Below are 18,578 nucleotides of genomic sequence, written 5' to 3' on the forward strand. Positions count from 1 at the left end.
ATCGCTAGAGAAGTCTCCAGAGCACAATACTGAGAGCAAGCTGCAGCTGAGCAGGGAACCATTTACATCCAGTTTTCAAACCTGCAGCACGATACGATATGGGATACTGTCCAGGGAAGCAACGAGGAATCACAGCGAGGCCGGGGTACCTGCGGAAGGGGACCCCGGGGACTCTAACTGCGGCAAGTGTGTTTCCTCTCTTAGTTGGGCAACACGTCCAAGGGAGGCCATCAGGTGGCTCTCTATCTCTTGAAGGCAACTAAAATCTTTCATAATTCACAAACAGAGAGGCCGCGACTGAAAGGAAGAAAAGACGATAGAATTTATTTGATAATGCTGGGAAGAGCACACGAAGGAGGGGGCTTTCAGGGTGCTGGCAGTGCTGGTCTTCTTGATCTGGGAGGTCCTTAGAAGGGGCATGTGCTTTATAATAACTCACTAGACTGAAAAGGGAGGTTCTATATAGTTTTCTGTACATGTGTCATATTTTCTACTCCGGTGCAGAAAACACAAGTGGTAGCAATTCTGAGAGCTGGAAGCTTCCTCCATACCTGCTGGTGTCCACACACAGTCTCTTTCGCTCTCTCTCTGTCCATCTGTCTCTAACACACACACACACACACACACACACATTCGTCCACACACAGTCTCTTTCGCTCTCTCTCTGTCCATCTGTCTCTAACACACACACACACACATTCTCTCTCCCCCGCAACGTTGTAACTGGTCCTGTGATCAGAGCAGGGGCTTTCCTTGGTCCCTCGCAACTCTGGGCCTGTTTCCTGCAAAGGAGACAAAGGCCTGGAGGCAGCCGGACTCAGGTTCGGCCCTAACACCCAGTTCTCGCCACGTCCCCAGCACTCTGGTATCCTGCCTGGATGACACTTCCCGTGGAGTCTTTCTGGCGACTGGGACAGATCCATCCATGGTATCCCTGCCCTGGCCTGCCCCGGGTGCCTCAGTCAGTCACCCAGAGTGGAAGGAGTTAGTTAAGATGTGGTAGAGTCCCCAGAGGAGGGACAGCCCTGGCTGGCTCACCTGTGCCCTGGACTGGAGACACGGGATGCCGGTGAGGCCAGCTGCAAAGTCTAATGTACGCGGGCACCACCGTAGTGCAAAACAAGGCAGTGAGCAGGGTGCTGGGAACACTCCCGTGTTGCGGAGGAGGAAAGTGAGGCTCAGAGAGGGGAGGGGCCAGCCCAAGGTCACACAGCATGTAGGAGAACCAGGACTCCCTGTCTGAAGTCAGAAAGAGAAAAAACAAATATTGTACATTAAGATGTATATATGGAGTCTAGAAAGATGGTACTGATGAACCTATGTGCAGGGCAGCAAGGGAGATACAGACACTAAGAACAGACTTGGGGACACAGTGGGGGAAGGAGAGAGGGGGATGAATTGACAGAGCAGCACAGATACAGACATCACCACATGTAAAACAGACAGCGGGGATTTGTTGTATGACACAGGGCGCTCACACCGGTGCTCTGTGACAACCGAGAGTGGTGGGATGGGGTGGGAGGTTCAAGAGGGAAGGGACGTACGTATATCTACGACCGATTCATGTTGATGTATGGCAGAAACCAGGGCTTCCCTGGTGGCTCAGATGGTCGAGAATCCACCTACAATGCAGGAGAGCCCGGTTCCCTGGGTCAGCAAGATCCCCCTGGAGGAGGGAATTCTTGCCTGGAGAATTCCACAGTCAGAGGAGCCTGGCGGGCTGCAGTCCATGGGGTTGCAAAGAGTTGGACACGACTGAGCGACTAACACACACACAGAAACCAACACAATATTGTAAAGCAATTATTCTTCAGTTAAAAATAAATTAAAAAAACAAAAAGAAGCAGGATTCCATGGCAGGTCTGACCCAGGCCAGAGTCCACTCACTTATCCATGTTTACGCTCTCGTTCGGTCACGCACTCAACAATTCTATGCCAGGCATTGTGTTAGGAACTGGGGACACAGCGAATAAGACAGTCCCTTCTTCCCGGAGATGACATGCTAGTGAGTGAGGGAGATAAGATAACATAAAAGTAAACAAAAAAGTACATGACATGAGGGAGAGGGGACAGAACACGGTGTATGTGTGGGGGTCAGGGTGTCTAGGGGGGTGGGTGTCCCTGAGCAGGAGCAGGGGAAGTGAGGGAGCCACGTGGGGAACCTAGGGAAATGCTTTCAGGGTAGAAGGAACCACAACTGCAAAGGCCTGAGGACTGAAGCCTGTCTGGCATGTTCCAGAATGCCTGAGGCTGGCCCAGGAGGCCTGTGTGGCAGGAAGGGAGGGAGGGTGTGAGGGGAGAGTGGCGTGGCTGAGGTCAGAGAGAGTCTACACTAAATGCAGAAGAACAGCCGCTTCTGGAGTCCAGGCCTCCTGACCACAGCCCTCCCGGAGGTGCAGTCGCCCTGCCCCCTCACGTTATGTTAAGGGGGAGGAAGCAGGTGGGGGGACGGGAAAGCTTCCCGGGGGGCCCAGCTGGCCAAGGGCAGAGTTGGGGCAGGAGCCCCTAAAGATAAGCATCAGGGGAGGGTGAAGAATGAGGGTGGGGGTGAGGGATGGCTCTCAGCTGGGGGCCTCTGGTCCCAGAAGAGCAGGAGCCCACAGCTACGGTTCGTGAAGAAGGCTCACTGGAAGCCAGGGGCTCACACACAGCCCTTTGCTCCCAGACCCCAGTCGTTCTGAACCTCAGACCTTCGGTTCCCTCCTGCCACGTTCTGCTGTACTGCATACCAGCCTTACTAAGAGCGACTTAAGAATTTCCATTTCAATCCACTCACTTGCAAAAAAAAAAAAAGAAATTACTTTAAAATAGTCACCCAGACATGAAGGTTGGCCTGATGTTCCTACAGAGCACCATCTATGAAGTGGCGGAACCAGAATCCAATCGCGCCTCTAAACCTAAGGCCCAACATACAGGAAGCACAAGGGACAGAGGAACACGTGAAATGATACCACGAGGATGCCTCGGTGAGATCCGGACCGTGGGAAACTCCAGAGGACAGAGGATCAGGGTTTTTGATAGATCAATGACCCAATCAGCGGGCACAGGAAAGCGCCTACAGACGACAGAAGACTTCAGGGACCTGTCGACCAAACGCAGAGCAGACCTTGTCCGGATGCCAAGTCAAACACACACATTGGAAAAAACGATGGTGAGACAGTTGGGGAAATGCAAGGCTATTAAGAAAGTATTGGTTCTTTTTCTCCTGTGACCATGGTATCACGTGTGTGTGGGTGTGTTTAAAGACTCCTTATCTCTTATATGCAAAAAATCTGAGATATTTATGGTTGCAGTATACGATGTTTAAGAACTGCCTCAAAAAAAAAAAAAAAAAAAAAAGAACTGCCTCCAAAGAATCAGGGAGGTGGGGGTGGGGTACAGACGAAAAAGCCCCGTGGTGACAGATAACTGCTGAAGCTGGGGCGGGGGCCGTGAGGAGGGCGGCAGGCCATTGTTCAGAAGAACGTGTGGCCACTTCCATCATACAGAGGTTTTAAACATTTTGCAAAAGGGAATATGACCTAGTCAGAACAGTGAAGAATTCATGGGTCGCTCACCCTGTGAACCTTAATTACTAAATCCAAACACATATCCGGCCTCTAATAACTGTAACAGACATCGCGGCAGTAGTAACTATAATGACATGATGATGGCAGACCTGGGCTGAGAGTCGCTCTAGACGGGAACCAGTGCAGAGACACCTGGGGCTCAGGGCCTGGCCCCAGGTCACAGAGGAGGCTGGGGGAGCTGGGTGAGGCCAGCAGGGGAGCTGGATGCCCATTCCTTGCCCGGAGGGGGTGGGGGAGAGGAGGCCAGGGAGCCCTTGGGGAGCAGGGGCGCACGGGGGCTCCTGGACTCTCAGCTCCCCTCACTCCCATCGAATGAATCATAATGGCTCCTGCGCTGCAACAGTCACATCTGAGCACAAACCTTTCCTGAAATTAAACCATCAGCCACTCATGGGAGCCTGAAATGGTAACTGGCAACGGATGACATCAGATTTGGGGGCTCACAGGATTTGGGGGGTCCACCAGCCTGGGTGCTCCTCCCGGCAAGACTGCAGGGCGCCCCCCAAGCAGGGGGATGCATGCCCTGCCCCCCACCCCCTCCCCCTCCAGGTGCCATGAGCAGCCAGGGCGGCTGGCGTGCGGGGATACCAGCACCCCTCTCATCCTGGGTCTGCAGAAACCATCTCCCCTCTGTGGCTTCGGCAGGATCCTGCCTGCAAACAGGGAAGCCAGGCAAGCCTCTGCAGGGGAGTGGGGGGAGCAGAAAGTGAGGGAGAGGAGGAGAGGAGAGACAGGCAGAGACTCGGGGAGAGAAAGACAGGAGGGGGTGGGGACAGTCAGCTGCCCAGAGGGGCTGGCGGGTCCAGGGATGAAGAGGCCCCGACGCCTCCTCCGGGCCTCAGCTCCCTTGTCAGTAACGTGGGAATAACAGTCACATCTTCTTGTAGTGAGGCTGTGGGGGTGACACGACTTAATCACGCCACGTCAGAAGCCTAGAAAAGTGTCCAAACACTGAAAGCTAATACGTGATTTCTATCGTTTCTGTAAGCCAGTGGCTCTCATCTCGGTTCAGAATCACACTACAGTCGCCCAGGGAACTTAAAAAAAAAACACCAAAAAACACAAAACCCAATGCTCAGGCCCCACAGCCAGAGATTCAGATTCAAGTGGTCTGACCTTTTGCTGTTCAGTCGCTCAGTGCTGTCCGACTCTTTGTGCCCCGTGGACTGCAGCGCGCCAGGCCTCCCTGTCCTTCAGCATCTCGGGGAGCTGGCGCAGACTCACGTCCACTGAGTTGGTGATGCACACCTGTACCAGCTAACCCTAATGACCAGGAGGTGAGGGCGGGGGGGAGCCTGGACAGAGAGTCCCAGGACTGAGTCCTCAAGGGGGTGGTATAAAGTGAGACAGACTGATGGGGGGCGGGGTAGGGGCGGAAAGGAGAAGGAGGGGGAGGGGCAGGGCACGCCGCCCAGGAGGCCCCTCTCTGCCTGCCCACCCTCCCCCACCTTGCCCACCGGGAGTCTGGGGCCGGCTGAGGAATGCGAGGAATGAAGCCAGGCCTGGCACGGCCATCCCCAGGTCCCCTCCCCCTTCGCAAACTGCCAAGAGCCCATCCTTGGCCAGGTCACTGGCCAGGCTGTCAACCGCCCCCTGCCCCCACAAGGCCTTGGCAACCGCCCGGTCCTCCTGGCCTGAAGCCCACTCCCAGCCCTCTCCTCAGGGCGCCCGTCCTGAGCCCCCTTCTCCTCTTGGGTCCCCGGTGACCCAAGGACCACAGGGCGCAGCCCAGGCGTGGAGCCCTTATCGGTGGCGGGGTGAGTGATGCTGACAGCGGCATGTGGCGGGCAGAGTTTATCACCTGCTCTGGACGCAGGAGTGGCCTGAGAAGGCTGCCCAGAGGTGGTGACCTTTAGGCTGAGACCCAAAGGGTAACTGAGGTGAGAGCAGTAAAGACAGACCAGCCAGGCTGAAGCGCAGGAGGCACGCAGAGGGGGTCAGGGCCTAGCCCCCCAGAGGCGGGACTGTGCCCGGCAGTGGGGACCATGGAAGGGTCTGGAGCCGGGAAGGGACGCACTCAGACCTCAACCATAGGCATCGGCTGCCCTGCACCCGGTTCCCTCGCAGGACTGGAGAACCGCGGCCGGCCTCCGGGGGTCCTCAGCTATCCCCATATCCCGCCACCGCCCCGGGGGTAGGGGCCCGGCCCTGGCTCCCCCTAGCCATGCTGTGAGGAGACCCCAGCGAGCTGCTTCCTGCATCCCTGAGCCTGTTTCCTGATAATTAAACCGTAAGCTGATTAGTCAAGGAAAACCTTTAATTAGCCCTTGAAATCATTCAGGAAAATTACAACCTCCTCTCCGGGCAGGCTGCCCGCCCTCTGCCAGGGCCCAGGGGCGGTGCCTGGGAGGAAGCAGAGCACAGGGGAGCCAGGCTCCTGCCTCTGCTCTGAGGGCCTCACCCAGCCAGGCCGAGCCCTGGGAGCAAGATGCCGGCGGCCACGGGCTCCCCCCTGCCACGTCACCAAGTGCCCGGAATAAACCCAGCAAGAGGTGGGCAAGGCCCAGCTGGAGACGTGTGACCCTCTGCTGAGAGACATCAGAGGAGACCTAGATAAAGTGAGAGACAGACCACGTTCATGGACCGGGAGACTCAACGTCATGTCTGTTTGTGGGGCATGAGGCTTGTCTCACATCTAAGTGGCGTTACAAAAAGTCAAATAGCCGAGACACTTGGGAAGAAGGATGCGTGCGTGGGAGGGCTTGCTCTCCACACCATCAAGGCTTATTATCAACTATTGAGACTTGCCTGGTGGTCCAGTAGCTAGGACTCTGCTCTCCCAATGCAGGGGGCCCAACTGAAGATCCTGCCTGCTGCTACAGAGACTGAAGATCTCTTGCGCCACAATTGAGACCTGGCGTGGCCATTTAAATGAAAATATTAAGAAAAAAGACAACTATACGAATTAGGATATCGGGGTATTGATGCAGGAATAGACAAACTGTGTACAAGAAAGAATGAGAGCACCCAGAAACAGACCCACTTACAGAGACATGAATCTATGACCCAGGTGGCAGAGGAGAAGCTACAGCCTGTTGTCATAATGGTATATGGGGATCCAGGTGGAAAATGTGAAACTGGGTGACTACCTCACACCACACACACGCGTGCGCGCACACACACACAAATTCCAGAACAATGAGAGACTAAATGTGAAAAGTAGAACTATAAAACTATAAAGGAAGTAGGTGATAAATCTGACTATAGTAAAAGTAAAAGCTTCATCAAAAGACACAATTTAAAGAAAGTGAAAAGATAGGCCACCAAACAAGAGAAGGTAAGGAGGACCATCTTAGAAACACAGGTTCTCGTCCAGACTCTTTAATTAAGACTTAACTCACAGAAGTTCAAAATGAAAATGCAGACAGCCCGGAGGAGAAAGAGGCAAGTGGCTGGAATGGGCCCTTCACAGAGGGGCGCTCCAGATGCGCACTCAGATGTTCACAGAGCACAGCAAAGGCTGCCCTGGCCCCGGGAGGAGACACCACCACGTCAGCTCGGCACCAGTGGGCAGGATGGGCCCAGCACTCACCTCTGGCGCGGCCCTCACCTCCCTCATCTCTGAAATGGGTCGAATCCTTCCGGGAAGGACTGAGGAGAAGCAGCGTGGGAGTTCTGTACAGGCCCTGGGCCTGGCACGTGCGAGCCCTCAATCAGTTCTCCCTATTAATCAGCCTCAGGAATAAGGACTCCCCAGGCTCAAGGTCATTTCAGGCCTTCTCCTGCCTCCGAGCTGCAGTTGGGATGTGTCAGGGGTGTGGCCAGAAGGCTGCGAGTCCAAGAGTCAGGCTCCAACTGGGTTTGTTTATCAGCACAGTGTCCCTGGAGGCCACAAAGAGCCATGCACTCCTGAGTATTTGTTGGAAAAAAGATAATAAACCAATCACATTCCTATTTCTCTGCCAGGCCCGAGGATAAGTATGTTAGGAGCAGAACCTCAGAGATGCCCTGGGACACCCAGAGGAGCCTCGGTTCTAGAGAGGAAGAAACTGGGACACCGAGAGGCCCAAGCGGCTGTCAAGATTCAATTCCAGAGTAGACAGAACCAAACGCCAGTCTTCTTTCAGTTCCTCAAAGGTGCCTTGCGCTCTCCCGCCTAGGACGTCTGCACAGGCAGCTCCCTCAGCCTCGAACCCATGACCCTCCACCTCCCTGAGTTCATCCTCCAAGTGGCAATTCCTCCTCAGGAAAGCCTGCTCTGTAATCCTCACCTGGGGGGAACTACCCCCCGCCCAACATACACCCTGGCAAAGACATCCTCCACTTGTTACAGTTGTAACATTCGTTACATTCAGCCCACCAGTGCTTAGGGAGCGACTAGTAAAAGTCAAGCCCTGAGGATACAGCAAGGGACACAGTAAGCCGCCTGCCCGGCCCTGCCCCATACCCCCGCCGTGAAGCTAAGTCACGGGGGTGGGTGGGTGAGGAGGACACCACCCAACACGCGCAGTCACACTGGAACAGCAGGGTCGGTGAGTGGACCAGGGAAACCAAGCAGGGGAGGCGGGGAGAGAGTGACAAGGCTCCCGCAGACCTGGGGGGCAGCGAACAGAGAGCCTGCGGCGGGACTCGGCCTGGATGTTCCAGCGACAGGGCAGCAGTAGACGCGTGAAGGCGAGCAGCGAAGCTGGGCCAGGATCGTGTGGGACCTCGAAGGCTGCTCCCCAAAAGAGATGAAGCCAGGGAAGGGGTTCTCCGCAGGACAGGGACGGGATCTGACCCGGGCTCCCTCTGGCTGCCCCCACAGTTGAGGCTGGAGTTGAGGGTGGTTGGAACTATGGGGTGACGACAAAGACTGGGAGGCCCCAGGTTCTAACCTGAAGGTAGACGAGCAGGCTTTCTGGACATCCTGGATGTGGAGGAAGAGGCCAAGAGGAGTCAGGATGACATCAGATTCCCAGCCCGACCAGGAGGGTGGATGGGGCGCCCGTGAACGAGGCAGGGCCGCTGGCAGAAGATGGGGCCTGGAGTCTGGTCTATTTTCCGTGTCTCTCTTGGTCCATACAGAGTCCCCTGCCAGACCGAGCCCAGTGAGGGAGCCTGCTGTGTTCACTGTGGGTCTCAAGAGCCCAGAGGCGAGCATAAGAGGTGGGATGGGTAAGAGCCAGCATGGACAGGAACCCCGGGGAGGAGAAAAGGACAAGAGGATTCATCTTGGCGATAAGAAGCTTCTGCAGGAGATGAGAATATAAAATGTTCCAAGGTCAGTTACAGAGTCTGACAGGCCCCGTGTTGGGGAGGGAGGCTGTGCAGCGCGGGCGCGGTTACCCCCTCTTGGGACAGCTGCGTGGCGGGGTCTGCTAAAGGTGCCGAGACACAACCACCCCCCCAACCGAGCACTGCACCCTGGACATGACCCCTGGGGAAGTGTGGGCACAGGCATCCTGGCAGACATGTTCAAAGAGCACGTGGACACCGGGGCAGTGGGAGCAGAGCAGTAAGTTAGTTAGAGCACCGCACAGCCAACAGACCACCCACACCCGTGACCACAGCCATGGGCCTCACAGACTCAGGATGAGGGAGACCAGATGAGGGCGTGCTGGAGGAGTCCGTTCACCTGAAGGGCCCCAGCAGGCAAGGGGGCAGGCTAGGACTCGGGAGGCACACCTGGTGAAACCGCCAGACAAGCAGGGAGCCGGTGACCCCCAAAGTCAGGGAGATGGCCGCTACTGGGGTTGTGGTCAACAGGGGGGCCCTGGGCTGGGTGTTCTCAGCCTCCGCGCAGGTGTGGGGAAATGCTGCTCCCCCTGTAATTACCTGTTAGACTGACGTGAGCTGATACACTTCTCTGTAGGTATGTTAAGCTTCACAATTATTAAAGGTGGAAAAAGAGGTGGCATTATCAAGGTACCTAAAACACATACACACAGTGACCCGGGGCCAGGCTTCTGCTGAAGGCTGGGAGGAGGGAGAAGGGGGCTGTGGAGGCGCTGGGCGCAGCAGAGGAGGGGTCCCTAGGGAGAAAGCAAGCACCAGAAAGAGAGCGCGCGTGCGCTGAGGGCTTGATGGGGGGGGGGGGGGTCCTCACCTCGGGACGGCGGGAGCCCGGCCCTCTCGCGGTCCTACTTCCTCCCCATTCCCAGCACTGTGAGGAGGGGCGGGGGAGGGGAGGCGGCCCAGGCCGCTTCCCGTAGGGTGGGAGTGGCTGAAACCCGCTGGGGGAAGCCAGCCCGAAACTGCCACACAATGCCGCTTTATCAGGAGTTTCCAGGGCCGGGCTGGGGCTGGCGGAGGGGAGCAGAGGGCGGGGGAGGGAGGCTCTCTCCGTGGGGCCCCTGCCTAGCGCCCCCACCTGCCAAGGTGTGCCCTCCGAGCTCCGCCGCAGCCAGCCCCGAGTGGGGGCGGGGCAGACGGGCGGGAGGGACAGCCTTCTAATCCCCCGGCTCAGGGAGTGCTCCCCAGTGGTTAGGAGCCCGGGCCAAGCCCCAGCCCTGCTGACTGACACCAGGCTGGTCTCCTGGGATCTCAATTTCCCCCTTTTAAAAGGGAGAGAAGAACACGGGGTTTTCCTGATAGCTCAGTTGGTAAAGAATCTGTCTGCAACCTGGGTCGCGAAGATCCACTGGAGAAGGGATAGGCTACCCACTCCAGTATTCTTAGGCTTCTCTTGTGGCTCAGCTGGTAAAGAATCCGCTTGCAATGCGGGAGACCTGGTTTGGATCCTTGGCTTAGGAAGATCCCCTGAAGAAGGGAAAGGCTACCCACTCCAGTATTCTGGCCTGAAGAATTCCATAGACTGTATAGTCCATGGGGTCATAAAGAGTCGGACATGACTGAGTGACTTTCACTCACTTCACTCAAGAACGTGTACACCTAGGACTTCCCTGGTGACCCAGTGGTTAAGACTCTGAGTTTGCACTGCAGGGGGTGCAAGCTCGGCTCCAGGTCATGGAACTTAAGGTACCACACGCCACTCAGCACAGCCAAAACAAAAAACAACACCCCCCCCCCCAATACAACACCCCCACCCCCACCCCCGCCAAATATCTAATCTTGGAGTTGCTAGGAGGATGGGATAAGTTCATTTACTCAAAACACGTAGAATGGTACCTGCTAATACCAGTAACATAGAGAAATACTATGAGGACTAACACTAGCAGCTAACAGTCTTTGAACATTGACTATGCATTCTGCCTGATGAGTAGGCATCTATACCCTCAGAACAACCCCATAAAGGAGGTATAGTTATCATTCCCATTTTACAGATGAGGACACGGAGGCACAGAGAGGTGAAGTGACTTGTCTGGGATCACACAGCCAAGAGTGGCGAACTTGGTTCCAGAGTCTGTGCTCTCAATCTCCACTACATCAGACAGGTTAAGCGCTCCAGGCTGGGGAGGGCAGGCCTGGGTTCGAGTCCTACATTTGCCTCTCACACGCTGTAGGCTGTCTAGCCTATGCCTCCATTTCTTCTTTTTCAGGAAAGCAAAGTATCACACATAGACAGGAAAGGAAGTCCAAATGGCTTTCAACAAGGATGCTCCCCTTTGCTCATGTTAAAATCAGAACCACAGTAAGGACCGTTTGGCACCTGTCTGACTGGCCGAGGTCAAAACACCTGCTGACGCCCGTCTGCAGGGCGAGCATGGGAGGAGACAGACGCTGGCGCCCCGGGCACTGGGGGTGGGGGTGCGCACAGGCACGGGCTCTTGGCAGACCGGGACACGACCGCAGGGCTACCGGGCACACGTCTCAGACCCCGAGCACCTCCAGAGGGGTGCACAGCTCACACGCATGTGCAGGAAGACATCACACCATGGAACCTGCTCCAGCCGTACACAGTGCAAGGACGCCCCTGACCTCCTGACACAGAACTTGAGTGAAAAGTGCAAGGAGCAGGACAGAATACAAACGTGAAAAGTCAGCTCCATGTGAGCAAAACAAAAGTGGGAGAGAACACGTGCAGGAACAAATGTCCAAGAAAGAAGAGAAACCGGAACAAGGCTGTCTCTGGGAAGGGGCCGAACACCGGGGTGGGAAAGAGACCTACGGCTGCACACCCTTCTGTACTGTGTGCGGTTTCTCAACTGTGAACAGATTATACATGCTGCTGGGGCAAAGATGGGCCTTCTTAAAATTGAAATGCAGGAAAAGAGAAATGAGGTTAATAACACCCCTTCCTCAGGGCTCCGGGCTGAGCTGCTGCGAGATGCTTATAAAGGACACATCTAGCTCTTAGTACTTGGGAGCTGGGGGCTCATGCAGTGTCCTGAGGGGCTGGGAGCAGGTGAAGAGGAGGCTGCAGCCCAGAAAGGGGCACATCCGATGAGCTTACTGTGAGCCAGGCAACATGCAGGCACACCGACATCAGTCTCCTCCAACCCTCCCAATAGCTCATTGAACAGCTGAGGAGGGCTTCCCCAGAGGCTCAGCTGTAAAGAACCCGCTTGCAATGCAGGAGATGCAAGATATGTGGGTTCCATCCCTGGGTCGGGAAGATTCTCCTAGAGAAGGAAATGGCAACCCACTCCAGTATTCTTGCCTGAAGAATCCCTAGAGTCCATGTGACCTCAAAGAGTCGGACATGACTGAAGCAACGGCATGAGCACCACGTGAGGGAGGAGACGCCCAGGGCGGCCCTGCCTTTTCCCCAGGGGTCCCCGCTAGGGGGTCGGGCTGTGAGATGCCCGGAATGTGTGGCCCTGGCAGGGAAGCTGCCACTGCTCCGAGGATGGAGCACCCGGCACCAGCAGAGCACCTGGCACCCTGGGGAAGGGCAGGCTGGGACCAGAGGGCCCTGTGACACCGGCAGCGGTGAGTGGTGGCTTCTGATACATCTGCTGTAGCTGGCTCCCCGGGGACCTGGGAAAGCTCCCCTTCTGACCCTCCTTGCCTCCCCCTCAACCTTCCTGTGGGCCACGGCAGCTGTGAGACAATAAGCCCCAGCCCCAGATGGGTGGCTGGGCTGGGAAGGGTCCCATTTCCCTGGCCATGACTTGGAAGGAGACCGCTTCCTGCTGGCAGCATCTGTGGCTGCCTGGCTGGGGTGATGGGAGAAACAGCTGCTGGGGACACCCCGACCGGTGTCTGGCCAGGAAGTCTGGCTCACTGGGAGCCAGCAGGACAAGGAGGGGTGACGCAGTGGACCAGAAGGGGAAGGAGCTGTGGGAGGTCCTGAGGGAGGCGCGGACCCAGGGCTCAGAAACTACCCAGGCTGCCCCCTGAAGAGTTTCTGTCCAAACAGGAACCTGGGTTAAGAACAGGAAGTAGCCTGCCCTTATCAAGACCACTTCCAGATCACTGCAGGGCCATTGTGAAAACAAGCAGTGACTCTGGAGCTCGGAGGCCTGGAGTTCAAGGCCTGCCTCTGCCACCTGCCTGCTTGTGTCCCCAGCCAGGTCACACACCTCTCTGGGGCTCAATTCTCTCATCTGTAAATGGGGTTTACATTTACAGCCCCTACGGGGCTTCCCACGTGGCACAGTGGTAAAGAACCTGCCTGCCAATGCAAGAGATGAAGAGACATGGGTTTGATCCCTGGGTTGGGAAGATCCCCTGGAGGAGGAAATGGCAACCCACTCCCATTCTTGCCTGGGGAATTCCACGGAAAGAGGAACCTGGCCGGTTACAGTCCACGGGACTGCACGGACATGACTGAGCAAATACACCCACACACAGCGGTACCTACCTGTAGGTTGTTGTGAAGATCAAATGGGTTCATACGGGTAAAGGACTCAAAACCTTGGCCAGCACTCAGGACCCTTCTCCATCTCCACCAGCCTCGTGCTACCCACCCTCCCCGGCATGGACTATCCCTCTCCCCCGCCCGCCCTCGCTGATCTGTTCCCCACATGGCAGCCTGAGCAATCTTTATAAAAGGGAACGCAGATGTTGCTTAAAGCCCTGTGATGACTCCCATCACACACAGAAAGAAATCCACACTCCTTGTCTCAGCCCGTCGACCCCTGCCTGCTGTATCCTATCTGCCAGACCTCCCCATGTCCTTGGCCCCTCTGGTGGGACCCGAACAGCCCATCTTTGGACCGCGGGCCCTTCGCACTGTCCGTACCCCTACCTGCTCTGTTCTTCCCAGCTCTTCCTGGGCCTGGCTTCCTCTCGTCAGTCAGACGTCTCCCTTCTCCAGAAAGCCCTTGCTGGCTCCCAGGTGGAGTGAGGAGCCGCCTCCGGGTTCCCTCAGCCCCTACCTCGTCCCAGCCCTGACCATTCTGCTTGAGCATCCCTACCCAGCCTGACCTCTCTGGGACGCTACCGTCTGGGGCCAGGTCTGTCCCCTTCCCGATCCTGTGACCCCTGAGGGCAGGGCTTGGACACGGGGACCGATGAGCAGTGTAACCGGGGTTTGCTCACCCCCTTCTGAGTGGCACTTCCTTTCTCTTTGCCTCCTTCCTGAGGAGGTCTAAGTCAGTATGTTTCCCTTTCCAAAGGCCAGTCCTGGGAGATGATCCCCTAGGAGAGGTGGGTCAAAGTTATAGCCACTGTCCTGGATGCCCTGGAGGGCACAGGTCAAAGCCTTCCCCGGCCTGCCTTCTCCTCTGGGTGTGGGGGTTCAACAGGTGTCAGACCCCAGCTAAGCTCATCACATGAACTGCACCCCTGTTTGCAACCAGACTGGGGAAGGGGTGCAGGTGCCGTAAAACCCACCACCTCACGGCTGAGTAAACTGTTTCAGCCAGGACTGCAAGCTTGCCCGAAGCAGCATGGAGCCGAGGGAACCATCAGGCACTGCTGGAAAGCACACTGGTACAAATGCTGAACAGAGTAATTTGGAAGGTCCAGCGTTTCCACTGTGAGGCATATGCCCAAGAGAGACTCTGGCTGCAGTACACAAGGAAACACGCTCTAGAATGTTCACGGCAGCACTGTTTGTTACAGTCCCAACGGGAACCACCTGAACAGCCACCAAAACGTGAATGGGTAACTCTGGTGCGGCACCATCACAAAAAGAAACACACAAAGGGGAAATGAACAACCTGCTCTAGATCCACACTCGTCCACACGGAGAAACAGCCACACTGACGCAGAGACGCAGCAGCAGGCTGTTTCCCGTGGTGCCATTTATAACGACCTGTGCAACAGTGGACAACCCCGGCCGGCCATTACAACCACGTGCTGAGGCTAGCCCCGCCCCAGACCAAGGGCACCCAGGCCAGAGTCTGGGAGGGGGCAGGGGGCTGGGGCAGCAGCATTCTGGAAAGCTCTCCAAGTGACTGCAGCGTGGAGCCAGGGTTGAGAGCTATTACTCTGTCGTTTGCGAATCCCTCTGAGGGTAGTAACAGTAGGAAAACCTGCGATGGAAGGCTGGACGCCAAATCCAGCCCCGTGGCTACCATCGGGAAGGCGGGGCAGAGAACAGGGGCCTGTAACTGTATCCATGGTCCCAGGCTGGACACTGGAAGCGTGGGTGTTTTGCTATATTGAAGCTCTACTTTTCCCACTAGTCTAAAATGTATCATAGGAACAAAACTGGCAAACAAGACATCACTTGCCCAAGGTCCCATGGCTGGTACGTGATGGGGAGGGAGCCCAAATGTGGGTGTCCAGCGCCAAAGTCCCCCCTGTATCTGTGCAGAGCCCTGAGATGACGCGAGAAATGCCACTGCAAGGACTGGTAGGGCTCCCTGGCCACGTGCCCACCCGGTGACCCTGCCAGAGCAAGCCAGGAGGCAGGAGGAGAGGGCCTGACCACTACCTCTGAGGCCCTCCCCAGGCAGCAGTAGCAGCAATGGCCTGAAGACTAGTGCTGACACAACACCTACCATGTGCCAGGCCTTGGGCCAGGCTCTTTACACGCCACATCCTCACAGCAGGTCTGAGGTAGCCACTATCATTATGCCCATTTTGCACAGGGGGAAATTGAGGCCCAGAAAAGTTAAGCGACTTGCCCATGATCACACAGCCTGTGAGTGATGCAGCTGGGTGTGAGCCAGGCATCCTTGTCCCAGCATCCCCTCTCTGAACCGCTCCCCAGGACTGCCTGGGAGCTCCACACACACGGGGCGGCCACTCACCCACCTCTGCTTCACTGCCAGCCCTGCTTCACTGCCAGCCCCGCTCTGAGCCGGGAACCCTCGGGGTCTCACTCAGGCGCCATGCTGCCCACAAGCCCCCAATTCTGCACCCCTGACCTCCACTCACGCCTCTCCTTCTGCTTGGCACAGCCTTTCCCATTCTTCCTACCCATCCTTCAGAGCTTGCCCAGGGGACTTTCCGAGTCTCCGGCCCAGGCTGGGGCCCAGAGTTGGGGCATTTTCCTCATCCCCGAGCATGTTTTCGCAGGCCACATTACCCTGGGCGAGATGTAGCCATGTCTCACTGGCTAAGGGTCTGGTCCCAGTCCACTTCCACCAAGGGACACTGAGGGCCCCTGGGAGCCAGGGGATCCCCGCTGTCCCATCCACTGCTGCAGACCCAGCACCATGCCTAACATTCAATCGCCACCAACCCTGGGGGAATTCAGGGAAAGAACATGGGAAAATTCCTGCCTGTGAGGGGCCCACCTTCTAGCAGGAGGCAGATCAACTGCGCTCTGATAAATAAGTTAAGGACAGAGTGAAGGAGATAAAGAGTGCTGGGGGCAGGGTGGTCCCGGTCAAGCTGTGAGCGACTGGTGAGTGAGAGGGTACAGAGCAGAGAAGGGATTCCAGGCAGAGGGAACAGGAAGGTCAAAGACCTGGAGACAGGCATTAGTCTACAGAGCTGAAGAACAGCAAAGAGGCCAGCGTGGTTGGACCTCCCGGAGGGATGGGGAGAGCAGCAGAAAAAGAGGTGGGAGCGACTGAGGACCATGATGAGAGGTTGCGGTTTTAAGTACAGAGAACACCCAACTTTGTACAGAGTACCACCCAAGGACACCCTCCCTAGCCAGGAGCCTGCCAGACTCACTTGGGCTCTGGGCCACCCATAAACACCGCTTCCCATAGGCCCAGGGGAACCTCTCCTCCCAGATCACACCCTTCCACGGAGGCCAAAGAGACAATCTATTCCTGCCCAAGGAGTGGCCCAGCCTTGCCCAGCTCCCTGCTTCCAGGAACAGACCTCCAGCAGTTTACTGTGTGGCGACCGGAGGCCGGAGCTCTGGAATTATTCAGATCCAGCAGGGAATCTTCCTTCATTACTTAGCAGAAGCTCTCCGTGCCTCATTCTCCTGGCTGTAAAGTGGGTCTATCTAGATTGTGCTATAGTAAGACTAGGCCCACAGGGTGCTGAGTACAGCCTCAGGACTCATTAAGTATTAACCAACATAATGAGTATTTGAGAGTCAGTAGAGCATAGAACTCTGAGCCCAGGACTCCAGAGTTCAAATCTCAGCTGCAAAACTAACTCATTAGGCAGCCCTGGGCAAAACACTAAGCCTCTTAATAATGGCACCAAGCCCAAAAGGTTGTGGTCAGGATTAAATACATGGAAAGCGTTCAGAACAGGGCCTGACACACAGTAAGTGCTTTATGAGTGTTTGCTATTCTTTTCATTATCTGGGGGGGGGGGGGGGGGGGGTCCTTCTACCCCATCAGAAAGCACCTTGACCTCTTTCTTGAGTGTCCTATCCCTCCCCTCCAGCAATATGCCCCATTTGGGTTTTAACTTTTGACCCTTGGGACCATCATCTGTGATCTTTCTCCAATTTGGTCACGTTCCACCGCTGATCCCATAAAGATGCCCCCTAAGCCAAATCTCATTCATTTGCTTCACTGGCTGCTGCCTTAAATCTCCAATCCGCGGCCCCCATGGCTGTGACCTCTGACCCTCGTGGGCACATCCTCCTATCAAATTATTAATTTTGACCCCCTCCTTTTTGACATTCACCCTGTGCCCCTCCAACGAGCTCCCGCTTCAAACTTTGAATTTTGCGCCCCCCTCGCCACGCCCCCTTCGTTAGTTTGACCTCTGACCTCCTCTATAACTCCCTCCCGCTCAGCGTTGACCCGCGACCCCCTGGACGCGACCCTTCCCTCCATGAGTGAACTTTGACCCCAGCGGCCCCGCCCCCTACTCGCGTAAACGCTCTCCCACCGCACTGCCCAGCGCACACCAACCCCCTGGCCAGACAGCTTATCCTACCGGCTCGGCACCGCAGTCGCTCGCGGCCTGGCCGCTCGGCCCGGAACTCGGCGCCCTCCCGCTGCCCTCAGCTCTCTGGCGCCGCCGCCGCCACGGCCACTGCCGCCGCCATGTTGAATCCCCAACGAACATCCGGGGCTTTCCCCCCTCGCCGCCCACCAGTCCCCATAGCAACGGGGCTGACCCGGCAGGGGGCAGGGCCGGCTCAGGGGCGGAGCTGGACGCCTGGCAGCGCCCGCTCCAGCCTCTGATTGGTGCATGTTGTCCAATCGGAGACCTTCGGGCGGAAAATGCCAAGCCGGGATTGGAAAATTTGGAAAGGGTGCGGGTAGGCTGGCTCCAAGCCCACTTGGATTCTTAAAGGGGAAAATGACTATTCTCTTGTAACTGCATCCCACCTTCCACCCAAAGGAATTAGGGAGTGGAAGCCAGTAGTGGGTAATGATGGCCAGAAACGGCTCTGAAGCATGTACTATGTGTCAGACACCCCGCCAAGTGAAATTTCTTGCTGAATGCTCAGTACAACCGTATTATATATTAACGCCCATTTTACAGATAAATTGAGGTTTAGAGGGGGCAAACTAGCTGCTTGGGGATCACAGAAAGTAAATAATGAGTTTTGAACGACATCTGTCGGTCTGAGCCCGAGAACTTTACCCTGAACCAAGACACTGTTCGATCTAAATCCTTTTGGTAAGTTTTTTGTTTGTTTTTAGCAGGCATTTGTTTAAAAACAAAACAAAACAAAACCCATAAACTAAACTCGGACATCTTTTTCTGTGATTTCACTCATTGGGTTCTAGCCAATGAGTTTGTGTGTGTGTTAGTCTCTCAGTTGTGTCCGACTCTGCGGCTCCATAGAATGTAGCCTGCCAGGCTTCTCTGTCCATGGAATTCTCCAACAAGAATAATGGAGTGGGTTGCCAGTCCCTTCTCCAGGGGATCTTCCCAACCCAGCGATCGAACCCGGGTCTCGAACACTGCAGGCAG

The 18,578-nt window shown here is 56.1% G+C and overlaps 1 protein-coding gene across 6 annotated transcripts in view; it reads right to left on the reverse strand.

The window, feature by feature from the left end:
• PAK4 (p21 (RAC1) activated kinase 4) overlaps positions 1 to 17,740 on the reverse strand; it is a 47,720-nt gene extending 29,980 nt beyond the window's left edge. For 3 of the 6 annotated variants that reach the window (XM_043435673.1, XM_043435666.1, XM_043435669.1), the window contains exon 1: positions 17,589 to 17,740. The gene's annotated coding sequence lies outside the window, so the exon portion shown is untranslated. Of the gene's footprint in view, positions 1 to 7,101; positions 7,280 to 8,386; positions 8,661 to 9,597; positions 9,622 to 17,588 lie in introns of those variants that run through there. The other 3 variants (XM_043435672.1, XM_043435671.1, XM_043435670.1) reach the window with 3 other exon arrangements.
• Positions 17,741 to 18,578: the final 838 nt, after the last annotated feature.

This window comes from Cervus canadensis, chromosome 18 (genome assembly GCF_019320065.1).
Source record: "Cervus canadensis isolate Bull #8, Minnesota chromosome 18, ASM1932006v1, whole genome shotgun sequence".
Taxonomy (NCBI): domain Eukaryota; kingdom Metazoa; phylum Chordata; class Mammalia; order Artiodactyla; family Cervidae; genus Cervus; species Cervus canadensis.